This window comes from Solenopsis invicta, chromosome 4, assembly GCF_016802725.1.
Source record: "Solenopsis invicta isolate M01_SB chromosome 4, UNIL_Sinv_3.0, whole genome shotgun sequence".
NCBI lineage: Eukaryota > Metazoa > Arthropoda > Insecta > Hymenoptera > Formicidae > Solenopsis > Solenopsis invicta.
The window spans coordinates 3,082,214-3,104,004 of record NC_052667.1 but is presented as its reverse complement, the minus strand read 5'-3'; the positions used below and the strand labels follow the sequence as shown (position 1 = coordinate 3,104,004).

At 38.3% G+C, this 21,791-nt stretch overlaps 1 long non-coding RNA gene across 1 annotated transcript in view; it reads left to right on the top strand.

The window, feature by feature from the left end:
* Positions 1-17,335, top strand: part of LOC113003594 — a 29,527-nt gene extending 12,192 nt beyond the window's left edge. Inside the window, exon 2 of the long non-coding RNA XR_003268581.2 lies at positions 11,111-17,335. This is a non-coding gene — a long non-coding RNA (uncharacterized LOC113003594). The remainder of the gene's footprint in view (positions 1-11,110) is intronic.
* The last annotated feature ends 4,456 nt before the right edge of the window (positions 17,336-21,791 follow it).

Sequence of the window (21,791 nt, the reverse complement as noted above, 5' to 3'; positions counted from 1 at the left end):
AAAGACTAATAACGAAAAATTTCTCCGGACATATCGCGTCTCTAACGTTAATGGCTGCTCGATGCCGGATTTCGTTTCGTTGATATACGCGAGGCATATACCTTCGATGTAGAGTGAAGGATTAGAGATAAAAGGATTGGGAATTAAATAGTCATGTTTACGTTGTTAAACGCGCGGCGAGAACGCGCGGGAGACGAGGAGTATATTGTACGAAAAGTGTTCGGTCAGGAATTCAGAAGATAAACTGGAATTTCTGGCTTGCAGATGTAAGCTCGTATTTAGCGCTCCGCGCTCCGCCGAGGAACAACGTGCGATAGTTTAATTCGAACTTCGTACGAGACCCTCGTATATGTCACAGCAATAACGCGGAAAACAACGGACCAATCTAAAACGATTGTCTAAAAGTTCGGTTAAACTCGCTATTAAACTTGCCTAGGAACTGTTAATTAATTCGAAACTGCCGTCGTTGCAGCTGCAATCGTTTCAAGGCCGTGTCTATCGTTAGACGCGCTTATAAAAGAAGGCGTAGGACGCGTTAAAAAAAAACTGTCTGTGGCCGAGGGTGAGACTGGAGACTGTCGTTGAAAAAAAAACCGCATAAAAAATTATATAAAAAGTAGTTGCCATTATAGAACGCGGGATAATAATAAAGCGACTAATATTAACTTACGTAACATACAAAAATACAGCAGACGCGCTGCGAATAAAATATTCGTGTCGAAAATAGAAATAATATATTAGTCCGTTTCGTTTCTCGCTATTAAAACGTGAACTTTTTTACTCGGACAAGAGATAGCGAGAGTTATTCGAGTAAATAGCACATTTCTTTTCCATCTATGGACATTTCATCTTTAAGAGTTGAACGCAATTGAATTAACCAATTAATAAAATGAAAAGAATTTAAATATTGTCAACAGGGACATGAATCACATAAATCTATTTCTATTTACGAGCAATTTAAGACGCGACTCGTCGTTCCGCGTAATAACTTTATACGGCAGAACGACGAACAATGCCGCGATTCCTTACCTAATCCTGAAACAATCCCTCGGCCGAATGGCGTCGGCGATTCCGTGGGGGAGTGAGGGGATGCACGATTCTCGAGGGCGAGAAGAGAAGTCCCTTTAGCCGGTCGGATGTGGCGACGGCCGAATGGAGGTAGGGGGCGAAAGCGGGTGGAAGGTGGAGAAACAGGAAGAGGCGAAGGTGGCGGAGGCAGAGGAGAAGAGAGAGAGAGAGAGAGAGAGAGAGAGAGGGCGGTCACTTGGCGATTAAGAACACGTACTAACCCTGCCTGGTTTTCCACCCCTGCAGCCTAGGATCAATACAACTTAGTTTCCCGTCTCAACCCTCGCCACCCCCTCCCGCCACTCTTCTCACCCCCAGCTGCCCCTTTGCGCCACTACTGCCTCCGCCGCCGCCGCCGCCGTCGTCGCCGCCGCCACCACCGCCGCCGCCGTCACCGCCACCGCCGCCACCACCACCGGTGATGTTCTTATGTCGCGAACCAGCACGGCGAAGCTGCGCTTCTTACGAAGCCGCGGTTCTGCAAAACCGACCTTTGAATCTGGCGGATGCAACGGGTGGTCCAAGATAAAGGGATTTAAATGTGGCGAGGAACGCCAACCGACTCGCCGGGAGCACGAGTCGTCGCGGCGACACGACGTGCGCTCGCATAAAGTGATTTAAGAACGCTTCAACCCCGGTTTTTATGCACCTACGTGCAACGCGCGCTGCAGACGTGCAGCGTCGTAATTAATAGCCGACCACTTTACAGAAACGGAACACGTTACACTCATAAAAGAATAATCGACCACTTGTTATCGTATTAAACTACTTAAATAATTATTGTTATAAAAAAGATTAGATACCTCGTTTTATAAAGTTGATCAACAATGTTATAAATAAGTATACGACAGTCCCGGAATACACTTTATCACCTTTACGTTTAAACATCGTTTATAGAAGAAGATTATAAATTATATCAATTAAAATAAATTAAGATTAAGAGATACGATTTGACATCAAGTAAAAATATATCGTAGTATAGAAAATACAAGTGCTCCACGCAATTTTCTAAACCTTCAAAGCTGCACGTAACAATTTCTTTTAAGTATCTTTTACTTAAATCTCATTAATACTCTGCTACACTTTAATATAATTTAATAGTATTAATGTTGATCTAAATATACGTTTCCATTATAAGCGTGGAAGTTGAGTAACCTATCAGACGCGAGAAGAACTTACGAGGTGCGAAATCAACCGGGAAGCTATGAAGTAGCATGAGTAATGGAACGCTGCGTGCAATCACGCGGATGGGCAGCCGCTCAGGTGCCTCGGCCGGTTTATTTATTTATACGCGATCCACCCAGTATAGGACGCGGCGCGAGGAAGTGTGAGGTTCGTAGGTGTGGAAGTCTTCTTACGATCGATAGAGGTTAGTCGCGCCCAGTTCCGCGGATGAAAGCACCCACCCCCTTTTCTAGGCGCTGTGCTAGACGGTGGTAGTCAGCTCTGGCTGCCTTCCCAAGGTAGAAAGTCGCCCGACCGATTCTCGTCGCCGTTTTCTTATCCCACTCTCTTCGTCTCTCCAGGCTCGGCTGAAAACTCGACCGACACGTTCACTTACTTTCTTGCTTTCTAACACAACAGAGGGATATATCCGTGTGATCCTTTCATCTGCACATTTCTCACACTCTTCTCCTCCTTGCCTTAACGTCATCTTTTGTCTATCTTTTAATTCATTTATTTGCTTCCTTTTACACATCTTTGTTATCTTAGAGCCAAATCGTCACCTTTTCATATTATTTAAAAGCTTTTCTTACCTTCAACTTTCTCATTAACATATCATCTTTCGTATCTCTCATCTTTCCACATCCACACTCTTTTTCTAATCTGTTAATTTCCTTATTTCCTCCTTTTTCCATGTCTTTGCTATCATTTTACAGTTTTACGTTTATATCATCTAAGATATTCATTCTCCGTCCGATTACGTCCCTTGTGTGCGTCGTTTCGTTTACATTGGGTTCTCATTACATCGGGTCTTCGTCTTCGCCCTTCGTTTGCGCTTTCCCCCTTAGCCGATTGTCCTCTCGGCACGTTCTCGCTCGTTCCGCCGCATCTATTTCGCGCCGTTGTTGAGACCGGCCTCTTCGTTCTTCGCTCGCGCCTTCCTCACAGTCTGTCTTAGTCGCCCCCGCTCTCTCCCGCCCTTCGCTCTTTCGTGCCTTTCGTCCAGCCACCCCCCGTGACCGGGGGGAGGCCGCGATCAGCGCGCATGCGTCTATCCTGATGCAGTTTCCGCGAAACCACCGCGATGTACACGCGATGCCTGCGGTAGGATCTCACGAGACATGACGTCTCCAGGCGAAGATACGCCACCGACCTACCGAACGTCACCGGGGACGAGAGCTAATTTTCCAAATTGCTCCGTTTTCATCCTCTACAAAATTCAAACCGCATGCCAGAACGAGGTTTCACCTACTTTCAACATTTTACACTTGTTTATTTGTGGTAGAATAAGTAGTTGATCTACTTGCTCCCATTAGCTCATTATCTTTGTAATTATATAAATGACGATATTGATGCTCGTTCATATATATTGGCCTAATGCTTCTTCTCAACGTGATTAAACTTTGCGATATTAACATAAAGTTTTTCCGATCGAATTCGCTATGTTAAGATGTTAAAATATCGCTAACGATAACAATAATAATTTATCAAATTAAGAAAGTAATTAACTTTATATATTTTTTTATCTTTCTTTTTATATTTTTTTCTTATTATTATACAATTCTCATTTCACGAAGAAGAACAAGATATTTGACGAACAGAAAATCTCAGCTATTGTGCTCAGAAACTGCTGATTCTGCCCGCATAAATGTTTTAGATTAGAATTATGCAGAAATAACTTTTGCGACATTATAGTAAAATTTGTGAACTGAATATATTGTACATTTGATTGACACAAGCTCGTAAGTTAATTGTACATTCGTGAAATAATTTGAGAAAAATAATTTATATAGCTATACGTCTCCTTTTTACACGGTATTATGTAAATCATTGAAATTTATCATCGTATTTTGCCAGCGATAAACACGTATTTATGCTTTAAAGATACGTAAGAGACCACTCCAACGTGGCAAAGTTATCCGGAATGAGTTTGTACCGCGCGAATGGAATAAAACGATATGTAGATTCAAACCCACCAACGATGTTTCGAAAAGTTGCATGGCGAACGTACGAAAGAGGATAACGAGTACTTCAAACTTTACATGTCCGATCCTAAAACCGATGTTACTAAATTTCTAACACACTCATCAGCGATATTATTATACTTTACCGCGCATGTATAATGCTTTCTAGACATCAAACAACAGGCAACTGACATAAATGTGCAAGTACATTAACAACGTTATAAAAATGATATCGTAGAGATATCCTTTTTTGCTTCTTCTATTCGTGCTTTTAAAGAAGAGAGGTAATGCATTATTATATTTTTCATCGTCACATGAAATTTATATACGTAAATAAAAAATTGATTTATACGAATAAACAACCGAGCATACATCATGCACTTGGCTGATTATATGGGAATTTTACTACTTATGAATAAACAACCGAGAATGTACAATATCGTGCACTTGGCTGATTATATGGGAACTGTACTACTTTTTAAAATAAAGCTGCCAAGACGACTTTCTCTTAGAAATCGACCGAGTTTTAACGAGGAACGGTATGTGATTATTACATTATCTTTTATCCTCATGGAACATATACATAGATAAAATCCAGTAAACTTATGAATAAACGACCGAGAATGTATCATGCACCTGGCTGATTATATGGGAATTTGACTACTTGTTAAAATAAAACTGCCAAGACGACTTTCTTAGAAGCCGAGCGTCGTGTGTGTACACACGAACTCTGCTATTGTCACCCGGGCATTTCGCCGAAGCTAGACGCTAAGTCGGCCATTTTAAGCGAGTCCCTCGATAGCTTTTCCAGGGGTACCTGGTGCCACCCCTCGGATGAGCTTCAGCCGGCAGCGTGGCAAGCCAACCCGGCAAAAGCGATTAATTACTTTGAGCAATTTGCTCACCAACTCCACTCAGCTCGTAGACCGACACTATTCTCATTTCTCTGTCCGGGCAGCTACCACCACCACCCTCCTCCGTGTCCCGTCTGCCCCGCGCCACTACGTATGCGGTCCGTGCACCAACACAAGCGCGTGAACGCGTGCACGCACGCACACAAAAACGCGCGCTTCGATGGTGTCGGTGCGCGGAACGTAGCACGCACACATCGAGCGCGAGGAGAAAACACGCGCGCGAGCATACACAGACGTGCCACGGCGAGCATGTGTGTTACTGGTCATTCAACGAAGGTACAGAGTGACTTCCTGTAAAGCTATGTACATCCAACCGGGCATTCTCGTTCGAGTTGTCGAAGGGTAGAGCCGCCGTAGTCAACATCCACCGAACGCTATTTTCCGCCCGAGTACCGGCTGACGCGTTACCGTCGGATCGATCATACCGCTCGCTACCCGCTCGCCTCCTCGCGATCGCAGACCGGCAAGAAAAAGAAGGTCGCGTGCTTTCTCACCGCAGCGTCACGCTGTTTATCCGAGCACGTAGGCAGATACATTCGCGTGTAATAGTAGGGGATCTGCTTCTTTCTGCAAGTCGTGAGAGCGCTGAGAAACATTAAAGATGACAAATCGAAAGTAATAGAAAATCGTCCGTAATAATCCTCAAGATTTATCGAATTTTCTATTCTTTTTTTCGTGTAAAACTCATTTTTAATCATCTTCATGATTTGTGACAGAAATCTATTTTTATAATTTTACGTGCTCTTACTGCGTATCACGGAAAACATTTATAAAGACTTGGAATACATAAATTATATATCGCATCCAGCAAGAAACGTCATACAAGTAAAAAATAATTCTTGTTCGGGAGAGAGAAAAGAAAATTGCGAAAATTAAAGTTAATTATTTACAGTAGTATTAAACACAAGCTAAGTAATTTAAATCTAATCAAATTGCTGTAATATTAATTTTATTATAGTATTATATTAGATCCCTAAAAACTATTTTTGATTTATATTATTTTTCTCATTTTTTTTAAATTCAATTTATATAATTTTTCATGCTTGAAGTCCGATGAGAGAAAAAATATCTTACAACAAAAAAATTTTACTTAGTACAAAAAAATTACTCACTCGATGGATCTCATATTATTTACTTGCAGTCAAGTTGAAAATTTCTTAATTGAATTATTTATGTACAATAAATAAAATGAAGAATTAATTTTTATTCAAGTAATTTTTTCTTGAAGTTCTAGAAAATATTTACTGTTAGACAATTTTGTTATTCAAGGTAATCGGATTTTTTAATCTAAGAAAATAATTTAATTATAATATCATAGCTTAATAATATCATTAACTTATTTATCATTAATTTGTAAAATCATTATTTAAATATAAAAAATGTAAAAATATAAAATTATATACTTAAGATAATATATTTATTTACTTAAGAGTAAATATTTTTACTTAGAGAGAATAAACAATTGTATTAAAATGCTTGTATTAAAATATATGATTTTAAGAAAAAAATGTTTTTCAGTTAAAACAACTATTTCTCAATGTACATATCAGAAAATATATATACAAATATAATGTACACATACAATTCGATATTGAGATCTGACGCTAATTATAAATCGCCTAAAGTGGAATTAATGCAATGAAACCAATCATGAAAGAAAAAAATTTAATACGTTCACATAATGGAATGTCTGTACAAGATCCAAACATAGAGTATGGGGTACGGGTCCCATGGGCTGGTGGAAACTTGTGCACGCGCGACTGAGACAGAATTATCGAGAGGCGTTCGACTATTCCGCCGTATTACAGAATATTACGAATAGCGCACTCTGACGCGCCGGTATAATTACGTTTTTATGCTAATGCGATTCTGCCGCTCCATAATAAAGGATTACCGTGCCAGTAGTTATTAACCAAAATTTGGTATAAGCTGACGTAGATAATGTGGTAGCAATAATCGGCGTAACGCGCACGCATCGGTTCCTCGAGAATCGCGTTTTGTAATCGATGACCGACTTTCTTCCCTAAAAAAAAACTTGTTTCCACCGTGCGTTAATACACATGGAATATTGCAATTCTTACATGAAATATATAGAATAAGATAAACATTTATTGGAAGGCGCGTTAGTTGAGATAACTTGCCTAAAGAATTTTAATTTATTTGTAACATAATTAAAATGGAGAAGCGCTCTAAACCGTGAAAACAGAATGCTTGATATTTCTTATAAATTTATATACGTGTCCTAGATTTTAAAATTCATTTGTAAATTATTATTTAATTAGTCATCGCGCGCGTGCCGCGATAGAATCGCTTGATAAGGAAACAATTTTCGAATAGAGCTAATGGCTTTCTAAACACGTCTGTGATATCCGCGACACGGAAACATCGCGCGTTGACAGATACGCGCGATACAAAAGATCCGGGTTTCGGACCCGCGGTGATATTAACGTAATGAGATTAATTAATAGAACAGAGCCGGGAGTTAATTTGGATGCGTGTGAGAGCGACCACGGGGTTACTCACATCTGGGGGTGCGCCGTAGGTGCCTCTTACAGGACGCTTCAAAATGAGCTTACAAACAACTAATACCACGTTTTCCTATATGTTAGGTAGGACCGGTAATGCCCGACTAATTATCCGGAAACAGACATCATACACGTATTAGCGGATGAAAATCGTATTATTGTCAAGTTGCTTGCAAACTGCCACGTTGAGACGTCGCCGTGTAATCGTAGGAGCGCGAAGAGTGCTAATCGAAACGAAGATACTCGTGGACGTTACTTTTTCGGTACGGTAGACATACCACGTAGGGGAGCAACCTCTTGTTTACGGCTAAATGTCTTACTTCCCCTACTTCGCCAGTGGCCGCGGCCATCTTGTTACCCCGCCTTTCCTTTCGAGTCTCCCCTGTATTCCCCCTGCGAACGTTAGACTGCCACCACCACCATCACTACCACCACGTAACCCTCGCAGTCCCTCGTCTTACCCTCTCTGGAAAATGTGGCTCCCCACACCATTCGCCCCACCCCCTTTATACACTATTCTGACTTACCCCCTCCAGCCGAAGGAAACATGGAAAGACGCCAAAGTAGCTTGGAAAATTTCTCATCGTTGAAACTTGAAAGAAATCTCTTAATTAGATTACCTCTGTTCGTACATTCCTTAGATAATATATTTCTTACATTATGCAAATTATTTAAAGTTGCAACACGTATATATAAAATGCAATGGAATTTACTACTTGTTTCACAAATGTTATAATTGTGTTTGGTATTTTTTTTTTAAATCATGTATTATAAAACAGAATTTCAATTATAAGCTTACTGCACAAAATTAGCGCGATTCGATAGAAATAAGAAAGTCCGGCAGAAATCACTTGACCCTCTCGTAGCTGATCGCAACGCGCCGCGGTGCTTCAGCAGTAGAAAAAGATTGAGTTTATATCTCATAATTCAATCACCTTTATTTACTACTGTTTTTATGAAAAGATGTGCGGAAAAAGTGTATTACACATCTATTGAGGTAAAGTAAAAATTAATCTAATCTTTTTCAAAGCAATAATTATTGCATTTTGCTCTATCTTTTATTTTTTTGGTAAGAGAAGAAATTTTTAACGATATATTATTTTCTAATTATATTAATAATAAAATCCAGCAATCTTATTATCGCGCATTACCTGTAATAACTACTTCTATCTCGATTGCATTTTGAGAATTTTATTCAAAAATTTTTAAGTTCATTTGCATACTACAATTACATTTTAAGTGTCTGATTTAATTATAAGGGCTTTGGTAACGCTCGGTTTTACACGAAGAACCGTTGCAAATAGTTTCTCAGCTAACCCACATCAAGCACACATTTGCATTTATTTGCGAGTGTAAGCATCTCGTTTAAGTATGTGAAGGAAGAGTAGTAGAAAGACAGAGAATGAAAGAGAAATGATAGGTGGCTGCAGGACAGATTGGAAGTAAGTATTAGATCCTTAATCGGAGAAACCCAATCCTGTCAGAGAAAGGAATGTCCTCATTCCAATCAGCCCTTTCACTTCCGAAGGTACGCGGTATTCCACCAATAAAGATAAGAATCTTCGATTACGGCAGATGGTCTCTCCCTTCTTCTATCGCGCTACTTCTTTTTCTCCCCTTTTCTGGTTTCTCCCCCACTGTACTTCCATTTGATTTCACAAACGTTTTCTGCGAGAAAGTGGCTATGGAATTCAAAAAAATCACAATTGCGTATCTACGTTATGACCATCGTCTTCCTAATCGTGCTAATCTTACAATTAACATGTCTCTGGTTGTTACATGAAAATTCTTTAAGCGTAATATTGTTTAATTCATTTCAACATCCGACAGCTTCACGTGCCTTGTACATTACTTTAATTTGAAACTTGATTATCAAGATTTATTTTTAACTTTAAATATTAAAACAAAAAAAAATAATAGTTTAATATTTACTAAAAAATAAAGAAAATTTCTAAATAAAATCTACGGATATAATCACGTGTGACATCTTTTAAAAGCAAAAAAAGAAATTTAAAGAATCTATTATTTCGATTAGTATTTATAGAAACTACAGAAGTTCTGTGCAAGTTCCTCGTCGAATTGACGCATTTAATCGATATCGAGCACTACTCGACCTCGCTCCGGGCAACTGGCCGGTACAGAAAATCGAATCGTGGGATGGGACGGTACGGGATGCGACTCGGGCCGCGGAAGGACGAGCAAGGATGTGTAAGGACGCGTTACTGCAGGTGAAGGAGAAGTAGGTAGAACGTGGTATTCTGGAGCCAACGACGATCAATACCCAACAGCCCGGCACGTACGAGTCTGTATAACTATACCAGTGTATTCGGTGTACACCGTAAGGGGGTAGTTGGTAGAAATAGGGGTGGAAACATCCCCAAGGAGCCGATAGTAGCCCATAGCGCTGCCAACCCACCCCATAGTTCTGGCCAATGGATGCCCACTGCGATCTCTAGGTCTGTGCTACGAATGAGGAGCTTTCTCTCTCTGCTCCTTCTATGTCTTCTCTCTCCTCTCGCTATAGGTACATAAGTATATACGCAGATATATATGTGTATATGTACATATGTATGTATATATACATATCTATCTATATTACAACTCCCGGGGTTTCTCGCCAACTCTGTCTTCCTCCCTCCCCTTCTCACTCTCCTGCATCTCGAGTGTCTCTTAACATTTAAATGCACCTATTCGTTTCCTCGATGGGAGGCAAAGGAGCCCTTTTATAATGCACGAAGATACACTCGGTCTCGCTCTCGACTGCATACAGTTCGCGCTCCTTGCCAGCGAATCGCGCACCATTATGCCTCTGATGCACGAGTTTTGAATCTTATAGATACCGCGGAAGCAACATAAATTTACTCATATTATCATATTTCAAAGATTAAATAGCTCATTTAATTCTGCAACATTGATTTTCTAAACCAGTTACAATGGTAATCCTATCACACCATGAAAATATTATATATCACGTTTCTCCTCTTACAAATGTAATATAGTAATGATAAAATGGAGTGAAAATGAAGCTACGGAGCAATTATTATAGAAAGTAATGAAGAGGGTAGAGCTCTGTCATTTGAAAAGCTCAAGTCTTCTTTCTAAATATAATTATCGGAGCTCGTCCCCTTACGAGTACAAGGTACTGCATGACTTTTCTTCACGCACATTGCGTGCGTGCGTGCGTGCGTGCGTGCGTGCGTACGGATGCGCCTACATGCGTATGTGAAGTCACGTAGGAAGATCTTCCGACCCCGACCTCCGACTTCCATCACCCGCGTCCTACCTTTGACTTTATTACCAGCGGCCGCGAATGAATGGAAGGAGTATGATAAAGCGCGTTAAAAGAGGGTGGTAGGCCACTCCTGAGGGCGCGGACGGGGTGCAAGGGTGTCGGAACGCACTGCCACGGGACGGGAGAAGGGTGCGGTGATGGCCGGAGAAGGGTTTCATTCATGAACGTGTTTTATTGTTTCAGGCACAACGACTGGAGAACAGAGGAGGCCCGGATAATAGCGACGGGAGGAACCGGAAAGCATAAACCCACGCAAAAGTGGAGGCCACTTCAAGCGTTTTCTGCGGCGGTCGCCGTGCGCGACCCTTCCGAAAATTATCCAGAACGACCTCGTAGCCGCCGCGGCCTTACCACTGAAGAAATAACCGCTGACTCGAAAAAAAAAAAAAAAAAATGTTTTTGCAACAATGAAATGTGGACGGAGCAAAAGTATACTTTCGCTGGTAAACCGTGAAAATGGACTTGCAGGATTAAATTGCCTTTTTTGTAAAAGAGAACATACGCGCATCTTTCGACGACATTTATCGGTAGAATGAGATGGCAGCGCGTCATGATAAATAAGATCTATAATTCGAGGATCAGATAAAAATAAATTAAAAATAGGATTCGCGGATCAAGGATCTAAACTGATTCACTTCATACTTTCTGAAGACTGTTTAACAGCAAAAAAACTTTCTACTTGTTTTTATTTAAAGACAAAAATCAAATTTCAACATATAGAAAATACGTATGAAATTAATTAACTTTAAAAATACACATAAAAAAATTGGCATAATAAGGCATGAAACATGAGGAATAAAATACATGATTGTATTAATATTTTTTTCACACTTTTAAACTATTAAATTTTAGCTAATCATGGAAAAATTTAGAAAATACTGTTACTGTAATAAGCAATTTTCTTTTCACAATGTGTACGTACATCAATAGAAACATTTAAAGTTTTTTAATAAAAAAGATTTTAATTTTTCCATGTTTTTCAACGTATAACTGTAGTAATGCGACAAAAATAGTTCTAGTTTAGTTTAGCGCCTTAATTATATTATTCGAACATGTTCAGCAAGGGGAAAAATTTTTGCTGGCGGAGAAACTTTTAACGTAATTTCCTTACCAGCTTTTATCTCTCTTACAGTGGGAAAACTTTAATGAGCGCGACGAGAATATGCACTAAAAGAAACTTTCATTATCTTAAAATAATCGAATATACATACTGTGTAAAAAAAAGATCACGTTACAATGCTTATTTCCGAGTTTTTCAACTTTTATTTACATTTACTCTTGTTATTAGTTTATTTATAAGCATTACTTTTTAGATAGACTCTTCAAAAGCTACAAAACCTTTTCCCCATGTTTCTTTATTAAATTTTGCTATTTGCATTCAGCGCAAGTATTCTACATTTATACATAATTGCGATTTTCGTCCGATTAAAGTTAATTAAAATCTATAAAAAAAGATCAATGAACAATGATAAACGAAACGAGTTATTGAAAATTCAACTCTATCGACGCAATGACAACGAGCCGCGACTACGATTTAAAATGATAAAAATAAATTAGGACTGCTCCATTTTTCGAGAGTGCAGCACGCCATTAAACAAGTTATGGTCCTACTACTTAAAGCACTGCCACGCCCCTATGCAGCGACCTTAACTTCCGGCACTACCTACATGAATTCTTTAAATCCCTTGTTGCCATCGCCTTCCTTTCCCAACCCTCCGCGTTCGGGGTTGACCAAAAGTTCAAACCCGTTCAATGGACAAAACTTTTTCCGTTTCGAAACCTCGACTATGTACAGTCGGTGAAGGAAAACATATAAATCTGTCTTACAGAAGTGCTTGGTATTCTTGTATTAAAAGCGTTTGATTATTGCATGCGGGTTTTTGGGAGTATGCGCAAATTGAAAATTAGCTTTTACATAATTTCATCAAGTTGTCAGGACGTACGAACGAAATTTATAACGAGACATAACATACGAGAGGTATATAATAAACCTCTACGTAATCCCGGAATTAAAATACATATATCACAAATTAATATTATCGTTTACATAGCAACTCAAATTATTCACTTTATCGTAAAATGACTGAAATCTCCCATGCGATGCAATTTAGTTGCCTGTATACACACGCTCGCTCGTTTTAATTTCAATTAATCTAAGAAATATTTTGAAGCTGTCGAATGAAGCTATTCAAGATCGAAATAAATCGACATGAATTCTTAAATATTCATTTCGGTAAATCATATCTTCTGATAAATCTCAATTAAATCGCTATTTAAATTTAATCGTCGTTAATGCTAAAATCCATATGCTCCAATGCAATCTGTGACACACACGTGCCTTGAAATTCAGGCTAAAAAGTAATAAAACGACCCGGTTCGTCCATATCCCGTAAACGAGCACATAAAAAATAAGCTGGGAAGCACGAGCGATGCGTTAAAATATAAGTCTGACTTCTGTGTTAATCGCGTATCACGAAATTCTCTCCGAATCAACATGCATATATTCAAATTAACGCGAGCTGCGTAAGTGAGCGCGCGAAGGACTCGGAGCCTTAATCTGTTTTAACGGGGGCGTCAGTAAAAAACCGGCAGACGGCAGAGGGCAGAGGGCAGAGGGAGTCGCGCGTTTTTTTTTCCCCAAGACGGGTGGAAGAAACGGCCTCGGGTTCCCAATTAGCGTTCTTACCCCGTCTCGACGGCCGCGGGGCAAATGCCGGGCTTCAGGACGGCGACGGGATGCGAGGCAGCGAGATAAACCGCGCGATAAAACGGTACACGCTCGCGTCACACCCCGCCCTTGCGCCCTCGGCTCTGCCGCATCCTTCTTTTTTTTCCTTTTTACTCATTCTAGCTTCACGCGCGCGCACACCACCGGAAGGGCGGTAAAGTAGAAACGGCGGAGAGACACGGCCAAGAAGAGTTCATATCCCGCGTCGCATCCCGCTGACTTAGGTGACTCTCAGAGATTTAACATGTAAATAATACGGTGGACGGGAGTTCAAATATTTTGCAAGCTTACACGCGTCGCGAGAGATCCCGGTAGCGAAAACATTTGGCTCGTTGAAAGAAACTTGATTAAAATCATATATAACTTATACTTCTCAACTGTTTTTTTTTTTCAGCTAAATTGTTTCTCCGAAGCGCTTGATATCTTGGGGTTCATCGCGGTACACCCTTTTTTCATCTACAAATTTTTTAAGTTACTCAAAGTTTAATTACTTTGAAAATGTTAAAGAGAGTATCAATATTTTAACTACAAGTTAGAAAGAACCTAAAGAACTTTATAAAAAAAACTAAAGTTATAGACACTTCGGATTTACGAAAAGATAAAAGTATATTCTTTATTTCATCTTCCAGGCATTATTTTAACAAACAGAAATTTTAACAAAAGAAAAAAAAGCTGTGTTAAAGTAGTGAACAAATTTATAATGAACAAAATAGAATTCAAGATTACAATTTTATGTAAAATTCATGTCATAAATACGCATGTTTATATAATGTTCACATAATGTTGCAAATTCTACTATTTATCCAAAAAGTCACATAAAATGAAAGAAAAGAAATATAAAAACAGAATACAAAAATTCTATCCAAATCTGTCCATCTACTGTAAATTAAAATCTATGTTGTTAAATATATTTGATGTCTTTTTCTTCGCGTGGCATACGCTTGTCAGCGTGTAGGCGATCTCTTTTGTATTAAACTCTCGCGCATTTACAAATGTCAATCATTCACGTGTTGCTAATACCAAATTTTTAATTTAAACAACAACTTAATTCGCGCATCGTTTTTATTTTTAATGATTATTATAATCTACATGATACATTTTATTTCTACAAATAAAATTCAAACAATTTCAACTGAAATTAAATTGATCTCAACAACTAACATTATACATTGTCTTTAATTTGTCATGATTCGACGAAGCATGCATTTAAACGAAAGATTGCATTACAAATAAAATCAGAAGTAGAGAAATATGATATTTAACTAACGGACAAATTCAACTTATAAATTAATATTTACGAATATGTTAGGATCAAAATATCAATCTCGACTTTTATTCGCGAAATTCGTCCGCGAGCTAATAAACATTTTCAATGACACGATTCATGCTATTATAAAGAAGTAAAACTATTGTAATATAACTGTAACTGATTATGGCAAAATTGTAATAAATTAAATAAGATCAAAAAGTGTAATCGTAATTAACAATGAACCGGATTTCATTCTTCATCAAATAATTAACTCGATAATACGTCAAACTACAAATTTTCTTACGCCACACAAACACGTCTGTGGATATTCAAAATAAATTCGCGACATTAAATTTAATGAAGATATACTTTCAAGGTTGTTATTTATATCTTTCACGAAATACTTTCATGAAGCCACTATTAAAGCGCTTTTTATTTTACCACCAAATGTCGCATTTAACTCACTAATAAAAAAATTTCGCCACTACTATGCAAAACGCGTAATTTGCATTTCCGCGGAAGGGCGAAAATTCGCGAAGACGAAGGGTTGAGAGTCACCGGACGCGGGTAGCTCGCTATTTTCAGGCCTTTACGAGAAATTCACGACGGCGAGGTAACGCGAAGAAATTGTCCCTGGCCTCGGTGTAGTTCGCGAACGTAATACGGTCAAACACTTTCCCATCTAATTCTACCGCAGGCACCATCTTTTTTCTCACCTTTTCTTTCACGCCGGCGACTGTTAAACACGCGCGGTTGAGAAAACGCACGACAGTTGGCGGCATGACGACTGCCGCGCGCGCGCGCGCGCGCTAATTATTTAATTATTTATTTACCGGCTTCATTTCAGCGGATTATATCCGGTGTGGCCGTGCAAGTTTCATTCTTCATCGCGGCCTATTAACACATCGCCACCGCCTATGCTCCACCTTCGCGGCTCCTGCAGACGACTAATTGTTTACAAAGCGACTCTCCACTACTCGGTGTTTACGCACTAATCAGCCCTTGCACATTTTAAACGAGTTTAATTTCGTTCCTTTGACTTTAGGGACTGCGTTATTTACATTGCGCGATGAAATTATTGTTTGAGAATTTTTGATCATTGCTAACTGCTTTTGTTAATTACGGATGTTATAAATTTTAAACAATGTCTGCGGCTATGTACAAACGATATATTTGATAGTATTGCGGAAAATAATCATTAAAAATTATAGATTACAGAGTACATCCTGACAAATATATGGCAAAAAAATATGAAAATTGTACAAAAAAGATAAAATTTTCAAACCGGACAGAACGAAAATCCGGACTTCTTTGGTCTAACTTTAGTGAAATACAATTTTATCACGCTAAAAATAATTAAAACTGTTGAAATATATACACGTTGCTTGAATTTTATTTCTGCGAGCATGAACAAATGAGAAATTGCTTCATCATAAGCTTCACAGATAATCGCATATGCATGTATATTATTTTGAGATGATTTTGTTGTAAATCAAGTTTCGAAACATGAATCTTTTAAGTACAAAATTCGTGTGCTGTATCGGCTTTAGCGAGACTTTTGTCTTATATTTTCAACTAGCTAGATGAGTGACAACTTGACCAAATATCCTCTGTAAAAAAATATGCTTGTAGAAGATAGAATGATTATTGCGTTCAGCAAATTAAAATAACCACTGGCAAACAATTATCAGCTGATATTTAGTTCGACGTGCGGTATTTTCGATCGATTGTAATTTACTCTAATAATATGGTACCTCTAATTACGTAAATTACTTCACACATGCCTGACTAATGTAACAAACATTTATTTATTTATGAATCATAAATTCATTCTGTACTATTCGCGCGAATACATTTATCAAATTCATATTTATCAAAATAGACGTCAATGGCATGAATCGTTATCGTCGAGACACTCTATGTCAATATATTGTCTTAAATTATTACTTAAATTATTACTCTTTTAATTTAATCTGCACCTCAAAGTCAAACTATCGTAAAAAATATTTATTATTCAAAAAAAAATTAATTTTAAATTTTTATTTTTTTGCATTATAGATTTCTTATTTTTAAGCCTGAAATGGGACGTCTCTGATTTTACGCATTTATTCATACATCGTTTTGAAAAAATTTACAAAACAGGTAAATGTTAAATATTTATATACTTTATAATAAATTTTTTACAAACGTCTTTAATAAGAAAGAAAAGTGCTAATTTATATTATCAAATACGTATAAAACATTATATTTTTTATAAATACAATACAGTGCACTTCTTGTTGTAATAATAAAAGAGAAGCAAATATACGATAGCTTGACTCTGAGGTACAGAACTTATTTTGGACACGAATGCGCGCACACTTGTTTCATATTGCACGAGCAATAAATGTATCTTTGAAACAAATAAACAAATTTCTATATGGTCCGGGAAGAGAGTGACAATAAAATTTGTCCTACAAAACAGAATCCGCATCCCATTCTTCTCCTTCCGTTCATTTCATTTACGTTTAATAATCGCTACTAGTCCAGCAGCTGAAGTAACATCTGCTGGACCGGTCGGTCATCTCGATGTCCGGTCTCAAATTGAATCCCCGATATTCTTTTCTCGCGCGTAATGCGAACCGGTCGCCGCTCTCTGGTCCATCACGATGCTGCGCGCACCTCGATTCGCAAGACCAGTTCGTCCGTTACGGAAGCGAACGCGTTTGACCAGCTCGTAATTCCGGTAATGGGCGAGGACTGGTTTCGGAAAGTCGCATCTTTGCAAGGGATTCATCTCTCATCGGTCTTTGCGGCGAACCGTAGTTAGATCAGTAAGCACCGCGACGGGAGTAAGACGGAATTCGATTTGCACAGTGGCGAGTGAGAATTTTAACAACCATGTAAAAATTTGAAACGTCACACCGGAAACACATATAAAGTGCTTCGTAAAGAGCAAATCTTCAGAGAAACAAACTCTTTTACAAGTTTAAACTCGATTATTGTTGACCACTTAATCCGTGCAATTAAAAATTAAATAATAAATTTTAATTAATAATAAATATGTGAGCTAAGTTATCGTGTGTCTTTTACTGGAACAAAGAAATGTTTTGAACACTACTTGCCTACGAACAATTTAAAACGAATGAAATTCTGCAAATTAATATTTTAATTAAAGATACGTGCGAGTTACCGACCAATTCTCCGACCAATTCGGAGAGCAGAGACCAAAAACTTACCCCCAAGTTGCGTAGATGGCTGCAGCAAGGCGCCGGAGCATCTACGATCAATAATTAACCCTTCTCCTGCGTGCTGGAGCAATTCGCAAAATGGCTCCATACGCCATCTCTGAGAAAATCGCTGGACAAGTTACATAATTTGCTTTGTTTAATCAACAAATGCGTTTTCTTCCAAGAACGTTTCAAATTAACTTCTTATTCTCTGTCGTAAAAGTATCAACGGAGTCGATTTTAGTGTCGTCACGAATGAAAAATGTGTCAGAAATGTAATCAAAGACTGAGCGCCAAGTGTGTAAAAAATATGTAATTATTAATAAAATAATTTTGCACAATAAATAAAATGTTTCGTAACGAGATAAGCTCTTGTTAGTTCCGTGCCAAGTTTACGTAAGTCTTATTAGGGCTGCAACGAAAGAGGTATGTTTTCTTGGCAGCCGTAATTTACTGAAAACAGCGTGGCACGGACATTGAGATTAATTCAGTTGAAGTCGGTCAATCTTAAGGCGACAGCTGCCGCTGAAGGAATCCATTAGTAGGCTTACGGTCGTCGCCGTCGTCTTTCCCGAGGGTGGCCAGCATCCACCTCCGACGAGGGGGAAGCATAACTCTGCTTTTGTTCGAGATAATAAGCCGCCATTGTTGAGATACGCGGATCCATCCAACGGCCTTATTGTCCATCGACCCGCTTTGCCGAGAATAGCCGCGATAAGAGTGAAATTCTCGAGATTCGTAGACCCGGTCGTAACAAGCACGGGTCATCGTTTTCTGTCAAGAACGCTTCAATCGACTGCGTTCAAACCCGAGCTCTAAACTCTCTCTAGTGTCGTTTTAAAAAATTATCCGACAAATTATTAAATCTGCCTCGCAATCAAATTTCTCGTTAAACTTTGTATTAAAGTAAAGATTATTTAATTTTTAATACTTTCATAAAACTTAAATAGAAATATATAGCTTACTGTACATGCTTAAGTTTGTTATTAATTAAATGTTAATGTTTGCTTTTCGCCCATGTATTATTTCAAGCAGCTTCGGATATTAGAGGAAATTATCTAATTCTGTTCAAAATTATTTAAAAAAAAAAAACGTATTTACAAATATAATAATCAGAAAACGTCAGAAAAAAATTAACATAAAATTTTATTTTTTAAAATATTTACTTTTATTAATTACTTTTGATATGGATTAAATAAATTTTGATATAAATAAACTAAATGATATGACAGATAAATTCTTCAAAAATATTAATTGACCTATAGTCTTTAAAAAATAAATATAATAATAAAAGAGGCGATTAATAGAAAAAATTTATAACTTATTGCGTTTTTCTAAGATTGAATGCTATATGGTCTATAAAATGATAGAATGAGTAAATTTATTTTTTATTTTAATAATGTTATCTTAATAGCTAAATACAAATCTAAAATTAACATTCTTGAATCAACATTTGTTTTGCTTCTCATGCTTAAGTGTTCTACATAATTATTTTGATAGTTCAGTAAAATTATTTTCAGATTTATATATCTAGCTAAATTTTTAGATATTTCAGCAAAACCGTTTCTTTTTCACGCAACGCTTTTGAAATAAAGAAAAATCACAATAAGCAAGTATATGTACGATACGATGTTATATATTAAAGTTACATTGAAAAATTTATAATGATGGGAGAGAGAGAAAATCGTTATTTATTACGTATCAGGATAGAATTCTTTTAAGCGCCAAAATCATAAAATATAAAAGATTTTTAAACATGTGTTACACTTTCAAGTCAAAGAGAGAGAGAGAAAGTGAGGGGGGGGGAAGAAATCCGATTTTTTATCATTTTACAGAAAGAAGATGCAGCAATTGAATCAAAATACTTTTCAAACTTCAATATTTTCAAACTTTCTTTAAAACGTGAAATATGAATAGCAATGATAATGCGAGTTGCACAAGGCAATGGAAATCATGGCTATGGAGTCGCCTTGGCTCGTGAAGCGGTACTGCACCCCCAGGAACAAAGTTATATCGGCTCCTGGTGCCGGGATCGGAGTCGTGGGATGAGGCCCCGCTGCCCGTTCCCGAGGGAGCAGCGAAGTTCGGTGATTACCTAGGACTCTCCTAGGAGCCGGGAGTTTCGTACTTCGGCAGCGCGCTGGCTTCGGGTACCTAACAGTCGAGCAAAGTAACTAAGGTTATTCGGGGGTGCGTGGACGCGACGGGTGGCAAGGAGGCGAGGGTGGCAAGAAGCTCGCGGAATATCGGAGCCGGGTGAGAGGGAGGAGAGGCCGACCGGAGGGATGCATCGCGCGATACGTCTGCATCGATGTACCCCTGGCCAAGTAATCGCACCTCCGGGAATACCGGAAGATCGTGATTGAACGGAATATCCCATGCGACGCGCGTCTCGAGTCAGTAAGTTCTTACTTGGATAAGCAATACGCGTTGACTGAGCACCCAAGATGATGAGTGACGCACGGCATGAATTATTTCAATCTCGTGGGTATTCGCGTTTAAATCAGACAAAGCCCGCAGGTTAGAGAGAGATTAAAACTTTCGAATGCAAAATAAACTGAGTTTCACATAAAAGAGATCCAGTGTAATGAGGGCTTATCAGTTTCAGTTGTAGCCACAATTATATTCCTTTTCTACATCGCTCTCTCTCTCTCTCTCTCTCTCTCTCTCTCTCTCTCTCTCTCTCTCTCTCTCTAAAACTGATTTAAATTAAACCATTAATATTTCTCTAATGATATTCAGTATCCCTGATTTTATTTTTTTCCTCTTGTTAAGTGTATAAATACAGAGAGAAGAGATGATTTGGTTTTGCATCGTAAAGCTATAATCTCTCAGGCATACGAAAAGTCTAAGAACGCACAAATTCTCTTCATCAAATGGTTCCCTCGACCGCAAGCAAAAAGGCGATTTGACTTGCCCCGGAATAGAAACTTCGGTGACTTCAAAGGGTACGAAGTATCCGAAGGACGAGACCTCCTAATAACCATAATTCAATATGGCTGGTAAGATGGTAGACACCCCGAGACGATCTAAGCGCGGACTTTCACGGAGGTCAGAAATGGGTTGTAGTTACCCTTCCTGCATTAACCACCTCCCTCCTCCCTCCCCCGACGATGTAGATGCTATCTAAGAAGGGAATCCGGCGTCTCTACTATTGTTCTGTTACGAGAGATCTCGATGCTTCGGCACGACTGCACCTCGATATTCCTTAAAGTTTACCAGCGAAACTTTATCTTTGACGTGAACTTCTCACAATCGGTACAAGTACAGAGCACCTTCGAATCGGTATGCGTTAGAATTCGATACATCTCTATACATGAAATTACTTTGATCGCTTGATAATATCCAAGTAAAAGCGGTAGTCCCCTCTTTTCGAGATAAGAATTCTTTTTACGTAAATTTATTAAAGAAAAATGTTATTTTAACGTAAATATCATCAATAATTATTCTTCAATCTTGCATAATTAGAACTAATCAAGTAATCAAGTTTCGATTTAGAATCACAGATAATTTTCTAACTATCGCGTCCGACATCCAATTTATCAAGAATTTATCCCATTTCTCTTAAACAACATCTTCCAATTTTTCTGAATCTATGTTATTTACCGTGATTCTCGTTAGATGAAAATCAATCTCGCCTGTTAACGATAACTACCCTCTTTAGCTTCTTTATTTTCT